Source organism: Macaca thibetana, chromosome 11 (assembly GCF_024542745.1).
Source record: "Macaca thibetana thibetana isolate TM-01 chromosome 11, ASM2454274v1, whole genome shotgun sequence".
Taxonomy (NCBI): domain Eukaryota; kingdom Metazoa; phylum Chordata; class Mammalia; order Primates; family Cercopithecidae; genus Macaca; species Macaca thibetana.
In genome coordinates, this window is record NC_065588.1 from 25,682,196 (window position 1) to 25,707,770 (window position 25,575).

At 38.2% G+C, this 25,575-nt stretch overlaps 1 long non-coding RNA gene across 1 annotated transcript in view; it reads left to right on the plus strand.

Moving 5' to 3' along the window:
• Positions 1 to 19,269, plus strand: part of LOC126930090 (uncharacterized) — a 40,684-nt gene extending 21,415 nt beyond the window's left edge. The window contains exons 2-3 of the long non-coding RNA XR_007717442.1: positions 5,401 to 5,564; positions 9,374 to 19,269. This is a non-coding gene — a long non-coding RNA (uncharacterized LOC126930090). The remainder of the gene's footprint in view (positions 1 to 5,400; positions 5,565 to 9,373) is intronic.
• The last annotated feature ends 6,306 nt before the right edge of the window (positions 19,270 to 25,575 follow it).

Here is a 25,575-nt window from a genome sequence, read left to right on the forward strand (position 1 = left end):
CACCATTTTATATCAGGGACTTTAGCATTTAAGGATTCTGGCATCTGCAGAAGATCCTGGAACCAATCCCCCATGGATACCAAAAGATGACTATACAAGGCATCGACTAATTTAATTAAACAGGGTATGTGCTATCAGTCATCTATAATATTACGAATTGGCTCTGACTTCTCTGTCTAGGTGTTCTGTATGACACACTATGCCCCAAACCAAGCTTATTATCCTGCTCACTTTCCAAACATCCTGGAGATGTTATCTCCATCTGCCTGCACTATCTCAACTGAATTGCTCAAACCGGGAGCTTTGGACTCATTCTGGATTCTTCCTTTCCCTCTCTCAATATACTCAACCAACCATTGCATATTATCAAATGCCTCTTGCATCCATCCCCTTCTCTTTTCAACAATACCGGTATAGACTCCAATCGCATCTTTCCTGAACTACCCAAGGAGCCTCTGATTGGTGTTCCCCTGCCAGTGCATTCTGTATAGTACCCCCCAAATTATCTCAAGCATAGATGTAATTGTTTGGGTTCTCTGATACCCAGAGAAGAAAGTAAAAACTTATTAGATTTGCTAAGACCCTTCATGATCGGGCCTAAGATAAATTTCATTATCATCTGCCACTATTTTCAGCAAGCCCTGTGATCTAACCACAGCAGGCTACTAGTCACTTCCCTATGCCACCCAGGCTTTGTTTGATTTAGTTGTGTCCTCTGCCTAGAATGCCATGTCCTCTTTTGTCCAGTGGAAAACTCCCACTTATCTGTCTAGGTTCAGATCAGGCATCATCTCTATTTTGTAGTTTTTCACGACCCCCAGTGGCCCCTGCTTCCATCCACCTTTCCGTCAATGTTTTCATGTATCTCTATTTTGGTACTGATTACATTCTTAAGGCAAAGCTGATATGCAATCATTTGCACTGTGGCCATCCATACTAGCTGTATATAGCCAGTCTCCATTCTGATTAGTGGGTACTTGTTCAGCACAAGTATGAAATAGTATGAATAACACCCCGATTGCTGGCATTATTTCAAATCTATCTTTACCATGATGGCATGAGATTAAGGGCAAGGGCTGTGCTTTATTCATCCTATTTCCAGGGACTGGTATAATATCCTCATATAGTTGTGCCCCTTATATATTTTATAAAATGAACAAAATGTAGACAATCAGTCTTTATAGTCATTCTTTCTAAAACAGAATTACTTTTATCTAAATAATTATGAAATTTGCCTGATCTGTACCAAAATTATCATCAACCTGTTTAATGATCGAAGCTACACTATGGATTTGGTAAGTTCAGAGGTCAGATATAGTAACCTCTAGTTTGGGTAATTTCATGACTTTTCTTCTTTGAACCTGGGTGGGAAAAGCCTGGACTTTGAAATCAGACAAACCTGAAATTGAATCGAGAGCAATCTCTTAAACCTATGAGACTTTGGTAAGCTATTTAACCTCTCTGAGATCTATTTCTTCTTTTTCAAAACGGAGAAATGGATACTTCCCTTACCGGGTTGTTATGAAAACAAGTAAGACCATGTGTTTAAGGACATGGCATATAATCCCCCATGAACAGTAAGCTTTTTAGCCTACTTGGAACTAATGTAAGTTAGTAGAGAAGCTTTCTATTCTGAACAGCAATCTCTCCAATCAAAAGAGAGGAAGAAAAGGCAGATAAGGCATATATTTCCTGGAAGCATCCTGTAGCAGTGTACATAAGACATCACAATGGACTGCATGTCTGTTATTATGAGTCAGTGCTGACTGTGCTGCTGAGAAATGGTCACATGGCCAGGGTTATGTACTATGGATAAACTAAAGGCCCTGGGCAGTGCTTTGTCAAACAGGAGCTACTGTTATTTTATCTCCAAAGCATCTGTGTTTAAAACATCTGGATTCATTTTCAATGAAGGCATCTCTTTTGCTGATAACTTTGAACCTATTAGGATTAGGAAAAGTGATTCTGAGACAAGAAGTTGAGCACCCCCAAATCACAGAATTTAAATTATGTTTCAAGTGAGGATTAAATAAAATTCACTAAAACTGACAAAAATGTGTTTTTGAAGAGTTAAATTAATGAAATGGGTGTTAATGATGGGTGTATGTTCTAGTTCTGAGAGATGCATCATTGGGTGATTTTGGTTGTGCAAACACCACAGAGTGTACTTATGCAAACCTAGATGGGATGGCCTACCACACAGCCAGTCTATATAGGATAGGCTATTGCCCCAGGCTACAAACCTGTATAGCATGTTACTGTGCTGAATACTGCAGGCAACTGTAACACGATCTAAGTATTTGTGTATCTAAACATAGAAAGACTACAGTCAGAATGTAATATAATGTTATGGGACCACTGTCATATTTGAAGTCCGTCATTGATCGAAAGATCATTATGCAGGACTTGGCTATATTTACTTTTATTTACACCTGACTTCCTTTATTCCTCCACTTCTATCTTATCCTCATCCATGTGGAGGGACAAAACCTGGTCTCATCGGCCCCACAGCCAACAGGTCTGAAATGTTTCTTCACTGAGGAAGAGGAAGATTATACGGTAACTCCATATGAATTTTCAAGATCTAACTAGGATGCCAGAGTGAACACAAGAAGAATTCCAGGCAAGATCTTGGTGTGGTTTCTTCCCTTCACTTCCAAGTACTGTCTGCTTCACATATTCTACAGCCACAAATAACCCTGCCTATATATCTGTGTCAACAGAGGACAGTCGTGACAGGGGATATTATGAAAAGCTGACTTCCAAGCTTATCATCCTATGATGTAATAATTAAATTAAATCAGCTGTTATTTTTCATACCTGCTAATCAGTAAATTGCATACAAAGTTATAACTCACTTTAGATAAGTCTGTCTCCAAATGGTGATCTTGCTCAGAAGCCTATAAAGAACCAAACAAAACACTTAGATCATGAGAAAAGTGGAATATGCAATAGGAGACCTCAAAGTGCAGAAACATTAAAACTTCATGGGCTCTGAATAAGTTTCTGGAAGTTGCAGATGGCTTCTCATGAAACCATACATCTGGAAAATTTTTTTAAAAAATATGACAACCTAAATTTTGTATTTAAATAAGACTGTCAATATTCTATAAGCAGAGTTATATGAAAAATCATTTATATTTGACTTACATAATCATTTTTATAGTATCTATTAAGATAGGACCTGGCAAAGAGCCTAGCAAGGCTGGGAGAGGGAGCAAAGGGAGTGATGGGGACATGCTTAGGTAGTGATAAGAGATGAGTCAGAAGCGATGGAGAGGCCAGAGCCTCAGGGTCTTATCAGTACAGGGGGAGGACTTTGACTTTCCTCTGAGAGAGAAAGAAAATCACAAGCCAAGGATCCTTGAGTCAACGAGTGTCACGATCTGGCTTGTGTCTTTAAAGGACTACTTTGGCTTCTGTGTTGAAATTAAGAGAATAAGAAGCAGAGAGACCAGAGAAGATGAGACTGCTTCCATCATCCAGGGAGAGCCTATGGCACCAGCCTCCAGAATGTGTTGATGGAAGTGATGGGATGTGTTCGGACTCTGGATATAGTCTGAAAGCAAGTCTGGCAGAATTTTCCGGCAGCTTAGATATGAAGTGTAAGAGGAAAAGAGAAGACAAGATGACTCCAGGGATTTAGACCTGAGCAACGTGAGGAATTGAGCTGCCAATTTATATATATCAATAATATATGTGATTAATATATATGATGTATACAATATATTTACGATTTTTCTCACTTAAAGTACAATTGAAACAATCAAAAATTAACTGTGAGGTAGGCTAACTGGTTGACCCAAGGTTGTTTTACTAAGAAGGGACAAGCTTGGCCTTGAGCACTGCTCAGTGTAACCACTGAACCTGTTCTCTTCAAGCTGTGGCACATCAGCTCCTACACACACCTTTGGTTTTTGGTCAGCAAAAGTCCCGTATGATGTTTTGACTTTCAAGAATTGACTTCTAATGCACAGATTTTATATGCTTGAGGACATTTTATAGACCTAATCAGGTATGCAGAATCCAGGTTACCAGCTCTAGTCCGGAACTGCAGAACTCCAAGTTTCCCATCTTGCAAACGTGACTACATGTAATGCTTTACCAAATAGTAAAGAAACGCATTTTAACAACTGGTTTGACATCTGCAAAGAATGATTCCCTTTAAAATACAACAGGGTTAAAACTTATTTGGAGACTTAAGGAACATAAAATCGTAGCTTCAAAGTCGATTATATCATGATGGTATTATTTGCATTTGTTTTCTTTTGGCCACCTGGAAAATGTATATTTTCATCATAGACTGAGGTCTAATACTTATTCAGTAAGGAGTATTTTTCTTTGGCTGAAAAACACAAATTTGGCCCTAGAGATGAGTTCTAAAATATTTTATTTATATCATATTTTCGAACTTTCTTTGTCTCAAAAGAAATACTAGTTGAAACACCTCTCAAGTAAAACGGATGATACTTGCTGAAAGCATTACTGGTTTTTATTTAAGTTGCTGATTTTTTAATAAAGGGTCTGACCTTGAGGACCGCTGCCAGTTGGCAGAAAGCACAGAGGAGATGAGAAGAGAGCCTGGGGCTAAAATAAACACCTGAGTCTGACAGTTGTGTCCCATGGACTCTTTCATGTGTCTGTAAGACATTCAGGGTCTTGAATTTGAACATTTTTTCATAAAGACTCACCCTCAGCAAACTCTCTGCTCTTCCAGTTTCATTGGCAGTCTAAAAAACCTGGCAGCATCCTTGGGTTCTGCTTGTTAAGACTTGTGAAATACTATGGACTTGGGCTGCAACCTTCAGCTGAATTTAGATGTAGGAAATTAGCAATTACAAAGTGTTCTTTGTGCCAAAAATCACATGCCGCTGCGATTACCTTACTCTGTGATGAAACAGGTCATTTTAATCCTTTGTAGTAGGTGGAACATTATGTACTTGACCAACCAAAAGGAAAAAAACTTCTTAACTCAAGGGAGATATTTTCAGCAACCACATGTAGGCTTATGCACATAATAGGAAAAGTAATCCTTTTCCCCCCCAGGTAAAACCTTTTAAAGTTAATTTTGAAATGCAATTGGCAAAACCCTCTTCACTTTAATAAAAAACTTTGTAAATTTGCCAAAGTTTAATACCAACAGACCACAGTAAACTAGGTTTCCAACAGCCAACTGAAAAGATGTGATGTCTAATTAGGAAACTGTGTTTTACCTGACCTTTAAGTTATTGCCTCAATTATCTTTTTTTCATTGGTGAGTTATGCATGGCTGGGGTGACACAAGGTTCATTTTTTTGTGATGTTGATTAGCATGGGTGATTTGTATGATTAGTGAATCCAAGAATTCTATAACTGAATGAGATCACAAACATTAGCTAGTTCAACTTTCATATTTTACAGATGAAGAAACTAAGTCACAGAGGATGAACTCACTTGCCCTCAGTCATTGGTGCCGTTGGTGACAATTAAGTCTGGAATTCAGTTTTCCCATCTCACTGTCTTGAGGAGAAGGAAAAGGCCCAGTGTTCTATGTCATTTGGATGTTGGTGTCTCCCTTTCTGCTGGTAAGGATTATCTAAACCTTTGGAGGTAAAGCACTAGGGGAAGGGTAGTGTCAAAGGCAGTAGACTTTATACCGTAAAAGTACTATTTTGATTTTTTTTCTTGTTTTAATATTTTTTTCTCTTCCATTTGTTTTATGATGAAAATTCCCCATGGTGATACCTCTACCTGCTCAGCTACTCAAGCCAAAAACCGAAAGCCATCACCCCATCCACTAGATCACCAACTCTGAACCACTCTGCTGCCTAAACAGCTCTCAGGTCCTGCTTCCCTTTCCATTCTCACCAACGCTGCCTTCATGCAGCCCTTGTTATCTCCCACTGAAATATTGCAGTAGTCTTTTTATTGGTCTCCCTTGCTTCCAATGTCTTAGTTCTTAGTAGCAAAAAGTGCCAGTTGTCCTCCACTTTCATTTTTTCTCCTCCCAGTTTACCTTGCCTTTGGGTGTGACCATGTGACTAAGTGCTGGCCAATGGGAGGTAGGTTGAAAAGTCATGCGGCACTTTCTGAAGATCTTCTCGGAAAGACCATTGGCAGGCACGCTTTGCCCTCTTTTGCTCTGTCCCTGCTTAAGCTTGCTGCATGGACTGTGGATACTGCCCTCCTAGACATTAGATTGGGACTGACATGGCAAGCAACAATATAGGAAGGGACTGAGTCTCCCATATGACGGTGAACTGGATCTCTGGACTAGCTTTTTTAAGCAGTGAGTTACTGTCAGTCAAGCCAATCCTAACACTGACTGTACAGCTAGTGATCTAAATTCCACAACATCTTGAAGGTTATATTCCTAAAACACAAATTCCTTGACAAACCACATAGCGTGCCCTTTGTGACCTGACTTAAGACTTCCCTGTGGCTTCCTCTCTCTTCAGGCTTCCCCTTGTGATTAAAGCTCCAGCAGCATTGAACCACATGTAGTTCCCTTAACCCACTGTAAGCGCTGGCTTTTGCCCATCCTGTTTCTCTTGGCTGGAAAGTTTCTATTCAATCTTTTAAAACCATCTTGGATGGCTCCTTCTTCTGTGATGTCATTTCTTAACACACAGAACTCTAATAGAGTGAATTTCTCTCGCCTCTATGTGATTTTCACCTGTTCTTGCTTCTATTATTGCCCTTGTACCCTATGTTGTCTATACATATGTCTTCTTCCTGGACTATTTTCTGTGTCAGTTCGTTCTATTATTACTATAAAGAAATACTGGAGGCTGGGTAATTTGTAAGGAAAAGACGTCTAATTGACTCACTGTTCTGCAAGCTGTGCAAGAAGCATGGTGCCAATATCTGCTCAGCTTCCAGGGAGGCCTCAGGGAGCTTTTGCTCACAGCAGAAAGGGAAGCAGGAGCAGGCATATCATATGGCGAGAGCAGGAGCAAGAGAGAGGTGGGAGGGTGCCACACATTTTTAAACAACCAGATCTCATGATAACTCACTCACTCTTGTGAGGACAGCACCAACGGGATGGTGCTAAACCACTCGTGAGAAATCTGCCCCCCATGATCCAGTCACCTCCCAACGGGCCCCACCTTCAACACTGGGGATTACATCCCAACAAGAGATTTGGAGAGGGCATCCAACTATATCGACTATGAATCCATTGAAGAAGAAATCACTATTTTTTTTCTTCTTTCTTCCTTTTTAATGGTTAAGGGAGGGCATATTGCCTAGGCCCTCAATAATTGTTTGTTGAACTGAAGTAATATGAATTAAATTCAGAGGGTATTTTAGGAAAGATCAGAAACAAGAAAGCTAGGTGAATATCAGTAAATTTTTTTAAAAAATTAACTCACTTATACATAATTGGCAATGTCCTTGGGCTCTAATTATTAATATTTACCAAGCACCATGGTCTTGGGCAGCAAATTTGTTTACTTATAACTTATCTAGTTGTTTCATACTAAGAACCGGAAGTTCTTCTAAGGTACATAGTTAGGCTACTGGTATTAAGGAAAAAAGAAAATAAAAGAACTGGCCATGGCTCAGAGATAGTAAATGTGAAGTGTGGGTATATAAAAGTTAATTACTGATTATACTAAATGGAAAATGTTCAGGAATAAGGTAGCAATAAAACAAAAATAGATCTGCTACCATAGCAACTCACTAGAAATTTAATCAAATCTCCCAACTCATCTGGAATTAACATGGAGAGATTTGTAAATTGGAGTAAAATGGAAGACATAAGTGGAATTAGATGAGTATTAGTTTGTTTTAAGTTTATTTAAATTTCAACTCAGATAATCCCATGTAAATCTGAGTTATAGGCCAAGCTGAGCTGTAGGGCTAAAATAAGACGGACCACAAATTCTGGACACTTTAAGATGAGTTATGAAATCATGCTAAGTTTCACAAGTATAATATTGATGTAAAGAAGTAAAAACCAAAAGTATAAAAATAATATATAGTTCAAAATGGACCGCATTAAACTATATTGTTCAGGGATGTATACATAGTAAAACTATCAAAAAAGCGATTGTCAAAAAAAAAATCAAGGTAATGATTCCTTCTAGAGCAAAAGATGGGACTGAATTAGCAAAACATGTGGGGTTTCCAAGGTCCTGGAAATATTTATTTCTTGTCTTAGGTTGTCCTTACACAGATATTTCCTTTAAATTGTTTATTAAACTGTACATAGATGTTTTATGTATTTTTGTACATTATTTCACAATTAAAAAGGGAGGAATGCCTATATATCAATAAGTAAAAGTCAAATACTCAGAAGAAAATAGGAAAAAAATCAGAACTCAATGTGCATTAAATGTAGGAAACATGCTCAACATTATTAGTAGCCAGGGAAATTCAAATTAAAATCACAATGGGGTACTATTTAATACTCATAAAATATGTTTTAAAAGTCACAATAAGATGACATCAAATCTTAGTAAGGCTGTAGAGGAACAGAAACTCTTACGTTGCTAGAAGCCAAATTAGAAAACAACTAGGGATTATCTAACAGAGCTGGAGACATAGATACCCATAACCCAGCCATTACTGTCCAAGGTACATGTACAATGATGTTCATAGCAACATCATTTATTATAGCAAAGTTCTGGAAACAACCCAAATGTTCATCAATAGGAGAAAGAATGTCTATGTATATAACAATCAGAAATAACTTAATTAGAGTTGCACACACCTACATGAATGAATCTCATACACATGTTAAAGAAAAGTCATTGGGAAAAAATATTATGTTTTACATAAAATTAAAAACTTACAAAATTATATGCACACATATATATGCACGTTAGGGATACACACAACAGGGTAAAACTGCAAAGGAAAGCAAGGAATTGATAAATAGAAAATTCAGGATAATGGCTGAGATTGCCTTTTATAGGGGCTGGGATTGGGGATGGAGGGAGACACAGGTAACTTCAAGACGTAGTTAATTCTGTATTTGTTTTGTTTCTTAAGCTGTGTGGTAGGTATGAGTTTGCTCATTTTACTTGTTTTAAAATTACACATACTTTACATATACTTTTCTCAATATGTTATCTATTTCATCTTATATTTTTTACATTAAAAATTAGGAATTTGATTATTGTTTTGATGCTCCAGACCAGCCAAATTTCCAGGAAGGGATGATAAGATTTAAAATCTTCATTGTACAAATATTCTCCACAGAATAACTATAAAAATGCTTTCTTGTCTACAAAGTAGGCTGAAGAGAGTGTAGATGGTGCAACTTAATTATTCATTGTGTAGATCTCTTAGAACCAGTTACTCTGTGAGTATCTGCATTTGCAGAAAAAGAATTATCCACCAAGGCTGAGCTTGAAGTAGCCACCACCTGTCTCACCCCGTTTACTAGGTACAGGGAGTTGGCACATTTGTGGGAATTACAATCTCAGAGAAGGGGCAGAGCAAGACAGTGGAAGAGAAGTCTCCACCAATCATGCCCCCTACAAAGACACCAGTTTAACAACTATCTACATGCTATACACAAAAGAAGCACCTGAAAGAACCAAAAATCAGGTGAGTACACACAGTGCTTGCTTCTAAGTTGATATTGCTGAAAGAGGCACTGAAAAGCTAGGAAAAACAGTCTTTCATCACCGACACCAACCATCCCCCACTTCCTGGCAGCAGCAGTGTGGTGAGGAGAGTGTTTCAGCGTGCGTGAGAGAAGCAGATCACAGCATTTGTGAGGCATTGAATTCAGTGTTGCCTTATTACAACAGAAAAAAAAGGACCAACTCTATTGGTGCCCACCCATGGAGAGAGCATTTAAAGCAGCCCTAGCCAGAGAGGAATTTCCCATCTCAGCAGTCCGAACTTGAGTTCCCAAAAACCTTGCCACTGCAGGCTAAAGTACTCTGAGGCCCTTAATACACTTGAAAGACAGTCTAGGCCACAGAGACTGCAACTCCTAGGTGAGTCCTAGTGCTAGACTGGGCCCAGAGCCAGTGGACTAGGGGGTCATGTGACCTACTGAGACACCAGCCAGGTGTCTAAGGAAGTGTTGGCATCACCCCTTCCTTAGCCCCAGGCTGCATAGCTTGTGGCTTAAAAAGAGACCCCTTGCCTCAGCTTGAGGAGAGGAGAGGGAAGAGTATGGAAGACTTTGGCATCTTGAATGTCAGTCACAGCAGGATAGAGCTGTGATAGGCAACTCAGCCCACAGCAGGATAGAGCACCAGTCAGAGTTGTGAGGCCCCCTTTCCGGGACTTAGCTCTAGGAAAGGGAGGACCCTGGACCGGAAGAGAATCTGCTGTATTGAAGGGAAGAACCTAACCCTGGAAAAATTCATCATTTGCTAACTGAAGAGCCCTTGGGCCCTGAATAATCAGCAGCAATACCCAGGTACTATGTTGAGGTCCTTGAGTAAGACTCTAACACTGGCTGGCTACAGTAAGACTTAGCACATGCTGTAATGGCTACAGAGTGAGACCCCTTCTACTTGAGAAAAGTGAAGGGAAGAGAGCAAAGGAGACTTTGTCTTGTACTCCAGGTAAGAGCTCAGTCACAACAGGGTAGAGCACCAAGCAGGCTCTTGGGGTCCCAGATTTCAGGACGTGGCTCTTGGATGGCATTTCTGGACCTGCCCTAGGCCAGAGGGGGTTACCAGGCAAAGATTCTTGTTTTCTTCCCTTCCTTTTTCCCAAATGAATGGAGTGTCTCACTCTGTCCTGAGCCACGTGGAACTGGGGGTGGTATGACATAAGCACCCCTGTGTCTAGCACCACTAGCACTGCACTGGAAGGCAGCATTCACCACAAGGTGGCTGAAGAGCCCTTGGGCTTTAACAGCAGTACTCCATGTGGGCCTGTGGTGGTGGTGGCCACAGGGTGAGGCTCCTCTGCCTTTGGAAAGGGGGTGGAAGAGGCGGAAGGACTGTGTCTTGTGGTTTGAGTGCCAGCTCAGCTGCAGAACAATACAACAAAACACTGGATAGACTTCTAAGATTTTTTATTCTAGTCCCTGGCTCCTGGATGGCACCTCTGGACATGCCCAGGGCCTGGGGAAACTTGTCACCATGAAGGGAAGGACACAGGCCTGGCTGGACTTACCACCTGCTTTTATAAAGCTCTGGGGCCTTTAGCAAATATAGGGCATAGCCAGGGAGTGGTTACAGCAAGCCTTAGGCAAGACCCAGCTGTGTACTGGCTTCAGGTGTGACCCAGCACACTCCTAGTGATAGTGGCCACAGGGGTGCTTCTGTCATATCACCCCCAGCTCCTAATGGCTCAGAACAGAGAGAGAGAGAGAGAGAGAGAGAGAGAGAGAGAGAGAGAAACTCTATTTATTTGGGAGAAAGTGAGGGAAGAGAACAATAATCTGCTTGGTAATCCAGATAATTCTTCCAGATCTTGTCCAAGGCCATTAAAGTAGTACCTCTATGAGTCTGCAAGAACCTCAGAACTATTGAGCTTGTGGTGTCTCCTAAAGCAGATACAGCTTAGGTTATAACACCTAAGTTCTCTTAAATATCTAGAAAGCCTTCCCAAGAAGGACAGGTACAAACAAGCCTAGAGTGAGAAGATTACAAAGAACACCTAAGTCTTCAGTGCCCAGACACTGAAGAATATCTGCAAGGATCAACATCATCCAGAAAAACATGATATCAGAAGGAGAGGATCATGGTGGACAGGAGACAGAACTAGACTGCAGCTCCCACTTGAATGGACAGAGCAGCATGTGGAGGCTCGCATCGTGAACTATTGCTCCAGAATGACTGCAGACATACATTAGGAAAGCCAAGAGAGCCCACAGACCCTCTGAAGGAAGCAGATTGCTCCTGCAGGACTCGGGACACACCCCAAATACTGTGAGTGCCCAAACTGTGGAAGTGGCAAAGGGAGATCATTTACCCTGGAACACACACTCCCACTAGGAAACCTGAAGGTATAGATTATGGCAGAAAATTCTGACCTTACCTTAAGTTGAATCAATTTAGAGAGCCAAGCAAAATACAAGGGTAGAGGAAGCAGTGGGAAAAGCCCTGTGGACTCACTGGGTACCCTGGCAACCATTTCTGCCCTGCCTCACAGGGGTCCTTGTGGAGGGCAGTCAGAGGCACTGGAAAAAGGCCACAGGGAGAAGGAGACCTCTAGCTGAACTTTGTAACAGTTTGAACTGATTGAGAAGTCTCCTGGCCAGAACTCAGGGAAGGATATGAATCCAGTGTGCAGACTCCACAGGCCTGGGAAGAACAAACATCCTACTTGGTTTTGCAGCTGCAAAGTGGGTAGCCTGGGGCAAGTTCTCAGCCCTGCTCGCCCACTGCCTGAAAACAGACTTGGTGCCATTGTAGGGGTGGGGCCACAGTGGGAGTGAGACCAGCCCTTTGGGTTGCATGGGAGCTTAGTGAGGCCTGTTACTGCCAGCTTTCTCCCACTTCCATGACAACCTGCATGACACAGTAAAGGCAGTTATAATCCTCCTAGGAACATAACTCCATTAACCTGAGAATCTCACCCCCACCCCCCACAGCAGCTGCAGCAAGACCCACCCAAGGAGAGTCTGAGCTCAGACACGCCTCACCCTGCCCCCACCTAATGGTCCTTCCCTACCCACCCTGGTAACTGAAGACAAAGGGCATATACTCCTGGGAGTTCTAGGGCCCCACCTACCGCCATACTACTATAGCTAATGCTCTACTGAAAGCTCCAATCCTGGCATGAGGCCAACCAGCAGAAAAATAGTACATTAAGCAACCAAAGCCATGGACCCTCACAGAGTACATTTTCCTCTCCTGCCACCTCCACCAGAACAGGTGCTGGCATCCATGGCTGAGAGATCCACAGATGGTTTACATCACAGGACTTTGTGCAGACAACTCCCAGTACCAGCCTGGAGCCTTGTAGATTTGCTAGGTGGCTAGATCCAGAAGAGAGATAACAATCACTACAGATCAGCTCTCAGGAAGCCACATCCCTAAGAAAAGGGGGAGAGTACTACATCAAGGGACCATCCCATGGGACAAAAGAATCTGAACAGTCTTGAGCCCTAGACCTTCGCAAAGACACAGCCTACCCAAATGAGAAGGAACCAGAAAACCAACTCTGGTAATATGACAAAATGAGGTTGTTTAACACCACCTAAAAATTACTCTAGCTCACCAGCAATGGATCCAAACCAAGAAGAAATTCCTGATTTACCTGGAAAAGAATTCGGGTTAGTTATTAAGTTAATCAGGGAGGCACCAGAGAAAGGCAAAGTCCAATCTAAGGAAAAAAAAGAAAGATACAAGAAGTGAAGGGAGAAATATTTGATGAAATAAATAGCATAAACAAAAAACAATCAAAACGTCAGGAAACAATGGACAACACTTATAGAAATGCAAAATGCTCTGGAAAGTCTCTAAAATAGAATTGAACAGCCAAAGAGAGAACTTCAGAGCTCAAAGACAAAGTCTTTAAATTAACCCAATCTAACAAAGACAAAGAAAAAAGAATAAGAAAATATGAACAAACCCTCCAAGAAGTCTGGGATTATGTTAAACGACCAAACCTAACAATAATTTGCGTTCCTGAGGAAGAAGAGAAATCTAAAAGTTTGGAAAACATACTTGGGGAATAATCAAGGAAAACGTCCTCAGCCTTGCTAGGACCTAAACATCCAAATACAAGAAGCTCAAAGAACACCTGGGAAATTCACTGCAAAAAGATAATTGCCTACGCACATTGTCATCAAGTTATCTAAAGTTAAGATAAAGGGAAGAATCTTAAGAACTGTGAGGCAAAAGCACCAGGTATCCTATAAAGGACAACCTATCCAATTAACATTAGATTTCTCAGCAGAAACCCTATGAGCTAGAAGGGATTGGGGCCCTATCTTCAGCCTCCTCAAACAAAACAATTATCAGCCAAGAATTTTGTATCCAGTGAAACTAAGGATCATATATGAAGGAAACATAGTCTTTTTCAGACAACCAAATGTTGACAGAATTTGCCACTACCACACCAACACTACAAGAACTGATTAAAAAAAGCTCTAAATCTTGAAACAAATCTTGGAAACACGTCCAAACAGAACATCTTTAAAGCATAAATGTCGCAGGACCTATAAAACAAAAATACAATAATAAAAAAAAAAACAAGGCATACAGACAACAAATAGCATGGTGAATAGAATGGCACCTCACATCTCAATACTAACATTGAATGTAAATGGCCTAAATGCTCCACTTAAAAGACTCATAATTGCAGAATGGATAAAAATTCACCAAACAACTATCTGCTGCCTTCAAGAGACTCACCTAACACATAAGGAGGTACATAAACTTAAGGTAAAATGGTAGAAAAAGGCATTCCATGCAAATGGGCACCAAAAGCTAGCAGGTGTACTATTCTTATATCAGACAAAACAAACTTTAAAGCAGCAGCAGTTAAAAAAGACAAACAGGGACATTGTATAATGATAAAAGGCCTTGTCCAACAGGAAAATATCACAATCCTAAATAAATATATGCATCTAAAACTGGAGCTCCCAAATTTATAAAACAATTACTAAGAGACCTAGGAAATGAGATAGACGGTGACACAATAATAGTGGGGGAATTCACTACTCCACTGACAGTACTAGACAGCTCATCAAAACAGAAAGTCAACAAAAAACCATGGATTTAAACTACACCCTGAAAAAAATGAACTTAACAGATGTATAGAGAATATTTGACCCAACAACCACAGAAAATACATTCTATCCAAAAGCACATGAAACTTTCTCCAAGATAGACTATATGATAAGCCACAAAATGAGCCTCAATAAATTTTAAAAAATTAAAATTGTGTCAAGCACTCTCTCAGACCACAGTGGAATACAACTGGAAATCAGCTCCAAATGGAACCTTCAAAACCATGCAAATACATGGAAATTAAATAATCTGTTCCTTAATGATCATTGGGTCAAAAATGAAATAAAGATGGAAATTAAAAAATTATTTGAACTGAATGACAATTGTGACACAACCTATCAAAATCTCTGGGACACAGCAAAGGCAGTGCTAAGAGGAAAGTTCGTAGCCCTAAATGCTTACATCAAAAGGTTTGAAAGAGCACAGATAATCCAAGGTCACATCTCAAGGAACTACAGAAACAAGAACAAGCCAAACCCAAACCCAGCAGAAGAAAGGAAATAACCCAGATCAGAGCAGAACTAAATGAAACTGAAACAACAACAGCAACAAAAACATACAAAAGACAAATGAAACAGAAAGCTGGTTCTTTGAAAAGAAAAATAAAAATTGATAGAACATTAGCAAGATTAACCAAGAAAAGAAGAGAGAAAATCCAAATAAGCTCAATTAGAAAGGAAATGGGAGATATTACAACTGACACCACAGAAATACAAAAGATCATTCAAGGTTACTATGAATATCTTTACATGCATAAACCTAGAAAACCTAGAGGAGATGGATAATTTTCTGGACAGATAAAACCCTCCTAGCTTCAATCTGGAAGAATTAGATACCCTGAACAGACAAGTAACAAGCGTGAGATTGAAATGGTAATTTAAAAATTACCCACAAAAAAAGGTCCTGGACCAGCATAATTCTACCAGACATTCAAATAAGAATTGGTACCAATCCTATTGACACTTCCACAAGATGGAAAAAGAGGGAATCCTCCCTAAATCATTCTATGAAGCAGTATCACCCTAATAACAGAACCAGGAAAGGACATAACCAAAAAATAAAACTACAGACCAATATCCCTGACAAATATAGATGCAAAATCCTTAACAAAATACTAGCTAACCGAATCCAACAACATATCAAAAAGATAATCCACCATAATCAAGTGGGGTTTCATAGCAGGGATACAGGGATGGTTTAACATTTGCAAGTCAGTAAATACGATACACCACATAAACATAATTAAAAACAAAAAAATACATGATCATCTCAATAGACCCAGTAAAAGCATTCAACAAAATCCAGCATTCCTTTATGCCACATTTACAGTAGAATAGTATATCCAGTAAAAATATTCCTCAAACATGAAGGAGAAATAAAGGCTGTTCCAGACAATCAAAAGCTGAGGGATTTCAACACCAGATCTGTCCTGCAAGAAATGCTAAAGGGAGTACTTCAATAGAAAGAAAGGATTTTGATGATCAAAAAGAAATCATCTGAAGATACAAAACTCATTGGTAATAGCAAATATACAGAAAAACACAGAACATTTTAACACTGTAACAGTGGTGTTTAAGCTACTCTTACACAGAAGGACTAAAGGACGGAGCAATTCAAAATAATAACTACAACTTTTCAAAACATAGACAGTACAATAAATGTAAATAGAAAACAAAATGTGAAAAAATTGGGGACATAGTTAAGGCACAGAGTCTTTATTAGTTTTCTTTTTACTTGTTAGGTTGTTTATACAACAGCGTTAAGTTGTTATCAGCTTAAAATAATAGGTTATAAGATAGCATGTGCAAGCCTCATGATAATCTCAAAACACAGATAATGGATACACAAAAAATAAAAAGCAAGAAACTAAATCATATCACCAGAGAAAATAATCTTCATTAAAAGGAAGACAGAAAGGAAAGAAAGCACGAAAAGACCACAAAAAAACCCAAAAAACACATAAAATGGCAGAAGTCAGTTCTTAGTTATAAATAATAATATTGAATGTAAATGGACTAAACTCTCCAATCAAAAGACACAGAGTGGCTGAAACACACTTCACGTATAAAAACACACATAGACTAAAAATGAAGGGATGGAAAAAGACATTCCATGCCAATGGAAACCAAGAGAAGAGCAGGCAGAGCTATATTTATATCAGACAAAATAGATTTCATGACAAAATCTATAAGAGGAGACAAAGAAGGTCACTATATAAAGTGATCAATTCAGCAAGAGTTTATAACAATTTAAAATATATATTCTCTCAAAACTGAAGCACCCACATATACAAAGCAAATGTTATTACAGATAGAGAGAGAGACTCCAATACAATAATAGCTGGAGACTTCACCCCACTTTCAACATTGGACAGAACTTCCAGACATAAAATTGACAAATAAATATCAGACTTGATATACACTGTAGACCAAAAGGATCTAATAAATATTTACAGAACTTTTCACCCAATGGCTGCAGAATACACATTCTTTTTTTCAGCATATGGATCATTCTCATGGATAGATCATATGTTAAGTCACAAGACAAATCTTAAAACTTTCAAAAAAAATTGAAACAATGTCTAGCATCTTCTATGATCACAATGGAATAAAACTATAAATTAATGATAAGAGAAATTTTGGAAATTATACAAATACATGTGATATGGTTTGGCTGTGTGTCCCCACCCAAGTCTCACCTTGAATTGTAATAATCCCCACGTGTCGTGGGAGGAACTGGGTGGGAAGTAATTGAATCATGGAGGTGGGTTTTTCTCATACTGTTCTTGTGATAATGAATAAATCTCAGGAGATCTGATGGTTTTATAAAGGGAGTTCCCCTACACATGCTCTCTTGCCTGCCACCATGTAAGACAACCTTTGCCATTCCTTTGTCTTCTGCTATGATTGTGAGGCCTCCCCAACCATGTGGAAATGTGAGGCCATTAAACATGTTTCCTTTATAAATTATCCAGTGTCGGGTATGTCTTTATTAGCAGCATGAGAACAGACTAATACAACATAGAAATTAAGCAATATGCTCCTGAATGACCAGTGGGTCAATGAAGAAATTAAAAAGAAAATTGAAAAATTTCTTGAAACAAATAATAGAAACACATATACAAAAACCTATGGAATATAGCACTAAGAGGGAATTTTTTTTAGCTATAAGTGCCTACATCAAAAAAAGAAGAAAATTTTCAAATAACCAGTCCAATGATGCATCTTAAAGAACTAGAAAAGTAAGAGCAAACCAAACCCAAAATTAGTACAAGAAAAGAAATAATAAAGATCAGAGCAGAAACAAATGAAATTGAAAAGAAAACAATACAAAAAATTAATAAATCAAAAAGTTGTTTTTTTGAAAAGTTAAACAAAATTGACAGGCCTTTAGCCAGACTAAGAAAAAAAGAGAAGATCCAAATAAATTAAGTCAGAGATGAAAAAGGAAACATTAACATTGATACTGCAGAAACAAAAAAAAATCATTAGTAGTTACTATGAGCAACTATATACCAATAAATTGAAATATCTAGAAGAAATGGACAAGTTACTGGACATATGTAACCTTCCAGGATTGAGCCAGAAAGAAATCCAAAACTTGAATAGATCAATAACAAGTAATAAGGTTGAAGCCATTAAAAAAAAAATGTCTCCCAGTAAAGAAAAGCTCAGAACCCAACAGCTTCATTGATGAATTCTATCAAAAACTTAAAGAACTAATACCAATCCTACTCAAACTATTCTGAAAAATGGAGGAGGGAAAACTTCCAAACTCATTCTACGAGGCCAGTATTATTAATTACTACTGTGTCTTCGCTAGGCAAAGACACATTAAAAAATGAAAACTACAGGCCAATATCTCTGACAAATATTGATGCAAAAGTCCTCAACAAAATGTCAGCAAACCAACTTCAACAACACATTTAAAAGATCTCTCATCATGACCAAGTGGGATTTATCCCTAGGATACAAGGATGGTTCAACATTTTCATATCAATCAATGTGATACATCACATCAATAGAATGAAAGGAAAAAAAAAAGATCATTTCAATGATGCTCAGGAAACATTTGATAAAATTCAACATCCCCTCATGATAAAAACCCTAAAAAAGCTGAGTATAGAAGGGACATACCTAAACATAATAAAAGCCAAATACGACAGACCCACAGCTGCTATCATTCTGAATGGGGAAAATAAAAAAGCCTTTCCTCTAAGATCTGGAACACAACAAGTATTTTACCACTGTTATTTAACGTAGTACTGGAAGAAGTCCTAACTAGAGCAATCAGATAAGAGAAAGAAATGAAGGGTATCCAAATTTGAAAGGAAGAAGTCAAATTATCCTGGTTTGCAGATGATATAATCTTAAATTTGGAAAAATCTAAAGACGCCACCAAAAAACTATCAGAACTGCTAAATAAATTCAATAAAGTTGTAGGATACAAAATTAACATACAAAAATCAGTAATATTTTCATATGCCAACAGTGAATAATCTGAAAAAGAAATTTTAAAAAATCCTGTTTATAATAGCCAGAAATCAAAATTAAATACCTAGACATTAACTGAAGAAGTGAAAGAGTGCTATAACAAAAACTATGAAACACTGATGAAAGAAATAGAAGTGGACACCAAAAAGTGGAAACATATTCCATGTTCATGGATTGGGAGAATAAATATAGTTAAAATGTCCATGCTACCCAAAGCCATTTATGGATTCAGTGTAATCCCTATCAAAATACCAATGACATTCTACACAAAAATAGAAAAAACAACCCTAAAATTTATATGGAACCACAAAAGACCCTGAATAGCCAAAACTATGCAAAGTAAAAAGAACAAAACTGGAGGAATCATGTAACCTGACTTCAAATTATACTACAGAGCTATAGTAACCAAAACAGGATGGTACTGACATAAAAACAGACACATAGATGAATGGAATAGGATAGAGAATTGAAAAACAAATCCACATACCTACAGTGAACTCATTTTTGAAAAAGGTGCCAAGAACATACACTGGGGAAAAGACAGTCTCTTCAATAAATTGTGCTGGGAAAACTGGATATTCCTATGCAGAATAATGAAACTATATCCCTATCTCTCACCATATACAAAAGCACAATCAAAATGAATTAGACTTAAATCTATAATCTTAAAATATGAAACTACTACAAGAAAACATTGAGGAAACTCTCCAGGACATTGGTCTGGGCAAAAATTTCTTGAGTAATATCCCAGAAGCACAGTCAACAAAAGCAGAAGTGGACAAATACGATCACATCAGGTTAAAAAGCTTCTGCACAGCAAAGGAAACAATCAACTAAGTGAAGAGATGGCTCACAGAATGGGAGAGAATATTTGCAAACTGTCCATCTGACAAGAGATGAATAACCAGAATATATAAGGAGCTCAAACAACTCTATAGGAAAAAGTCTAATAATCTGATCAAAAATGGGCAAAAGATTTGAATAGACATTCCTCAAAAGAAGACCTACAAATGGCAAACAGGCATATGAAAAAACGCTCAACATCATTGATCATCAGAGAAATGCAAACCAAAACTACAATGAAATACCTTCTCACCTCAGTTAAAATGGCTTTTATCCAAAAGACAGGCAATAAGAAATGCTGGTGAGAATGTGAAGAAAAGGGAACCCTGGTATACTTTTGGTGGGAATGTAGATTAGTACAGCCACTATGGACAACAGTTTGGCTATTCCTCAAGAAAATAAAAATAGAGCTACCATATGATCCAGCAATCCCACTGCTGAGTATATGCCCAAAAGAAAGGAAATCAGTATATCAAAGAGATATCTGCACTCCCATGTAAGTTGGAGCACTGTTCACAATAGCCAAAATTTGGAAGCAACCTAAGTATCCATCAACAGATGAATGGGGCCGGGCGCAGTGGCTCACGCCTGTAATCCCAGCACTTTGGGAGGCCGAGGCGGGCGGATCACAAGGTCAGGAGATCGAGACCATGGTGAAACCCCGTCTCTACTAAAAATAGAAAAAATTAGCCGGGCGCAGTGGCGGGCGCCTGTGGTCCCAGCTACTCAGGAGGCTGAGGCAGGAGAATGGCGTGAACCCGGGAGGCGGAGCTTGCAGTGAGCCGAGATTGCGCCACTGCACTCCAGCCTGGGCGACACAGCAAGACTCCGTCTCAAAAAAAAAAAAGAAAAAAAAAAAAAAAAAAAAAAACAGATGAATGGACAAAGAAAATGTGGTACTATACATAGTAGAGTACTATTCAGCCATAAAAGGAATGAGATCCTGTCATTTGCAACAACATGGATGGAACTGGAGATCATTATGCTAAGTGAAATAAGCCAAGCATAGAAAGACAAATATTGCATGTTCTCACTTATTTGTGAGATCTAAAAATCAAAACAGTTGATCTTAGAAGTTAGAGAGTAGAGTTACCAGAGGCTGGGAAGGGTAGTGGGATGGTGGGGGTTGTGGGAGGTAGGGATGGTTAATGGGTGAACAAAAAGGTAGTTAGAAAGAATGAATAAGACCTAATATTTGATGGCACAACAGGTTGACTATAGTCAATAATAATTTCATTATACATTTTAAAATAATTTAAAGAGTATATTTGGATTGTTTGTAACTCAGAGGATAAATGCTTGAGGCGATGGGGATGGATACCCCATTTTACATGTGTTTTTTAAGCATTGCATGCCTGTATCAAATCATCTCATGTACCCCACAAATATATGTACCTACCATGTACCCACAAAAATTAAAATAAAATTTTTTTTTAATCCCAGAGAAGATTCCATTCTAAAACAAAGCTTTTGGAACACAAGATACAAGTTTATAAAGAAAGAAAATCAATACGCAACCATCACCTTATGCTTCACAATTGCTGCAAAATAAGTTAATCCTTTTCTTTGACTTATTTAATTTATTTATTTACTTTTTAATCAATATATAATAGTTGTACATATTTTGGAGGTACATTTAGTATTTTGATACCTGTATGTGTAATGATTATATCAGGGTAGTTGGTAAATCCATTACCTTAAACATTTATCATTTCTTTGTGTTGGAAATATTACAAATATTTCCTTCTAGCTATTTGAAATGTACAATAAATTATTGTTAATTATAACTTTTCTACCAAAAAGTCTTAATGCCTACTTTATAATGTTATAAACCATGTTTTAGGTTATAATGCCAGAAAATGTGATTATGTCTAGCCATGCTTTTTTAATATTTAGAAATTTTTCTTAATTAATTAATGGTACCAGAAAGAAGGGGTACTGACTGGGCTATAATTTAATATCTTTTAGCCTCTTCATAAATCTCTCAGAAAAGCATGAAATCAGACCTGTAATTAGGCAGCATAACTCTGGTTGCAATTTGTTAATCTTAAATTTTTCTTTTCTTTCTTTTATTTCTTTAGGGGGCATGCACCCAAAGAAAAAAGAAAGAAAGGAAAAAAAAATCTCAACCTTCCTGCTGACTGTTCTTCAATCACATTGTATTGACTTTCTTCTGTTTAGGTGGAGAGGGAAGGGGACATGAGAAAAGGGCAAAGTAGCAGAAAGCCCAAAATGTACCTAGTGGGAAATAATTGATTTTTTGTTAAATCCCCAAGTGCTGACATGGTCAGGAAGTCATAGGACTTCCTTTTCTTGGCAAGTCCACAACTGCCTCAGACCCACATGAAAGAGCTTTCTCTGGGAATTTTTCTAAAGGGCTTTTAATTGCGGGCAGTCAAAAGATCCAGAAGTTTACTTCTCAAGAAACACCAAGAGTGAAAACTCTTACTTCTGATCTGATGTAACTGCCGTTAGACTCCAATACATTTGGATTTTTCTGGAGGCTACAGTTAAGCATGTCAACTTGTGATACGACTTTTAGTCCCTGCTAATTTCAGTCAGTGGAGAACTAAAGGCAGATGGGAAGAGGAGAGAGAGAGAAAAAAAAAACAATCAGCTAAAACAAATGAATAATTCATGCTTATTTTTCAATGTCAGTTGCTCTGGTTTTCTTCTTGTTTTATCTAACCTATTCTAACAGCCCTTCCTTTGAATTTTGTACAATGCACGTTTCTATAAATTCATACTGAAAAACATCTGGAGCACTGGCAGCAATTTGCCAAACAGAAACCTGCAGCAATGGAAATGTTCTGTAAGACTATAAAGTTCAGGAAGAAATGGTAGAGGTGAGTGGTAAAAATTTCTGATACATCACAATAAGATGTTCCCCTTGTGAAAGTTTGCCAGGGTTCATTGCTTACTTCATTGATGATGTTCTTAATTATACTATCTTCAACTTTGTGGAGCACTTGATTTAGTGTCAGTTAATTTCATAAGAATATAACCAGATGTACAATTCCTTTAATATTCAAAATTCTATCAGGAACATGTGTGCTGAGTATCTCAATAGGAATGTTGCAAAAGCGTTTGAAAAATAGTTATCTACCCTTTTTATAAGATGGGATCTTACTATGTTGCCCAGGCCAGAGTACAGTGGCTATTCACAGGCGCAATCCTACTACCAATCAGCATGGGAGTTATCTACCTTTTGAAGTCTGGTTTTAAACACTTTCTTACAGAACCAGTTTGACACTGGTATATCTGACTGTTTGTACACATAGTCAATATGGGGACGAGGAGGTATTTTGTATTATTAATTATGAAATAAGTTCTAGGACCAGATTAATACACCTTTTTTTAAGTTGGAAGGTCTCTAAGAGGTTAGTATAGTATTTTCATTCTAAAGAAAAAGATTTGTTGAAAAAAATAAAGAAATTCTGTTATACTAGGTCTTATAGGGGATCTAACAATACAGAGACAATTCCTATCCTCATGAAGCTGACATGCTAGTATGTAAGATAATAAATATACACAAATAACATAGGGTAGAATAATAAGGGACTTAAAATGCATAAATGAAGTCTGCAGTTTTGGAATGGAACCTATCTATTTGTGGTGGTATCTGAAGTGGGGAGAAGGGAAATTTTTCTCAAAAAGTGACATACGATTTGACCGCTGAAAAATGGCATGAAATTTTAAAACGGGAAACTTCAAGTCAGGGAAATTGTAGATACGAGAAATACCAGGGACACATACGAATATTGGGAGGGAAAGCTGGACAAGTGGATCAGTCTTACATGCCAGGCTAATAAAGAGCTATGCAAACAAACAAGCAAACAAACAAAAAGAACTTCATGACTGAAAAGAATCATATTTGTGAATCAACCCTATCACACTCCCACAAAGTCATCTAGTTTAAATGGCCACCTCTAGTGACAGAGAATCTGCTACCTCTTGAGAGTACCTGTCCCAACTTTGTTTAGTTCTATTTTTGCATTATATTGACTTAAAATCCTTTTTCTTACAACTTTCACTTCTTTGTTTAAATTCTACCACTTACGGCTGCATGGGACAAAAGAGGTCCTCTTCCAAAGGACAATTACTCAAGTATTGAAGTCAGCTTTAAACATTTTTAAAACCATGGTTCCTATGGGCAGAATGTCTCTGTTTATTTAACCACTCATTATACATAACATGATCATGGATCTTTCCCATTCTCATCACTGTACTCTAATTAAACTCAGTGTTTCTTACATACCTCTTTAAGGGAAATACCTCCATTGGACACAGTCCTGTGACATTAAGTGCAGTGGATCAGTCTACTACCTTTTTTATTCTAGATATTGTAGTATAACTGACAAAGTTTATGGCCACCTTCATCTAGATTTTTTTTTTTTTTTTTTTTGCCTTTTTTAAAATTATACTTTAAGTTCTAGGGTACATGTGCACAACATGCAGGTTTGTTATATATGTATACATGTGCTGTGTTGGTTTGCTGCAACCATTAACTCGTCATTTATATTAGGTATTTCTCCTAATGCTATCCCTCTCCCATCCCCCCACCCCAATGACAGGCCCCAGTGTGTAATGTTCCCTGCCCTGTATCTCTCACTGTTCAATTCTCACCTATAAGTGAGAAGATGCAGTGTTTGGTTTTCTGTCCTTGTGATAGTTTGCTCAGAAGGATGGTTTCCAGTTTCATCCATGTCACTACAAAGGACATGAACGCATCCTTTTTTATGGCTGCATAGTATTCCATGGTGTATATGTGCCATATTTTCTTAATCCAGTCTATCACTGATGGACGTTTGGGTTGGTTCCAAGTCTTTGCTGTTATGAATACTGCCACAAGAAACATACGTATGCATGTGTCTTTATAGTAGCAGGATTTATAATCCTTTGGGTATATACCCAGTAATGGGATCACTGGGTCAAATGGTATTTCTAGTACTAGATCCTTGAGGAATCGCCACACTGTCTTCCACAATGGTTGAACTACTTTACACTCCCACCAATAGTGTATAAGCATTCCTATTTCTCCACACCCTCTCCAGCACCTGTTGTTTCCTGACTTTTTAATGATCGCCATTCTAACTGGTGTGAGATGGTATCTCATTGTGGTTTTGATTTGCATTTCTCTGATGGCAAGTGATGATGATAATTTTTTCATGTGTCTGTTGGATGCATAAATGTCTTCTTTTGAGAACTGTCTGTTCATATCCTTTGCCCACTTTTTGATGGGGTTGATTTTTTCTTGTAAATTTGTTTAAGTACTTTAAGATTCTGGATATTAGCCCTTTGTCAGATGGGTAGATTGTAAAAATTTTCTCCTATCCTGTAGGTTGCCAGTTCACTCTGATGGTAGTTTTTTTTGCTGTGCAGAAGCTCTTTAGTTTAATTAGATTCCATTTGTCAATTTTGGCTTTTTTTTTTTTTTTTTCATACTTTCAGTTCTAGGGTACATGTGCACAACGTGCAGGTTTGTTACATATGTATACATGTGCCATGTTGGTGTGCTGCACCCATTAACTTGGCATTTACATTAGGTATATCTCCTAATGCCGTCCCTTCCCCCCACTCCCCACAATAGGACCCAG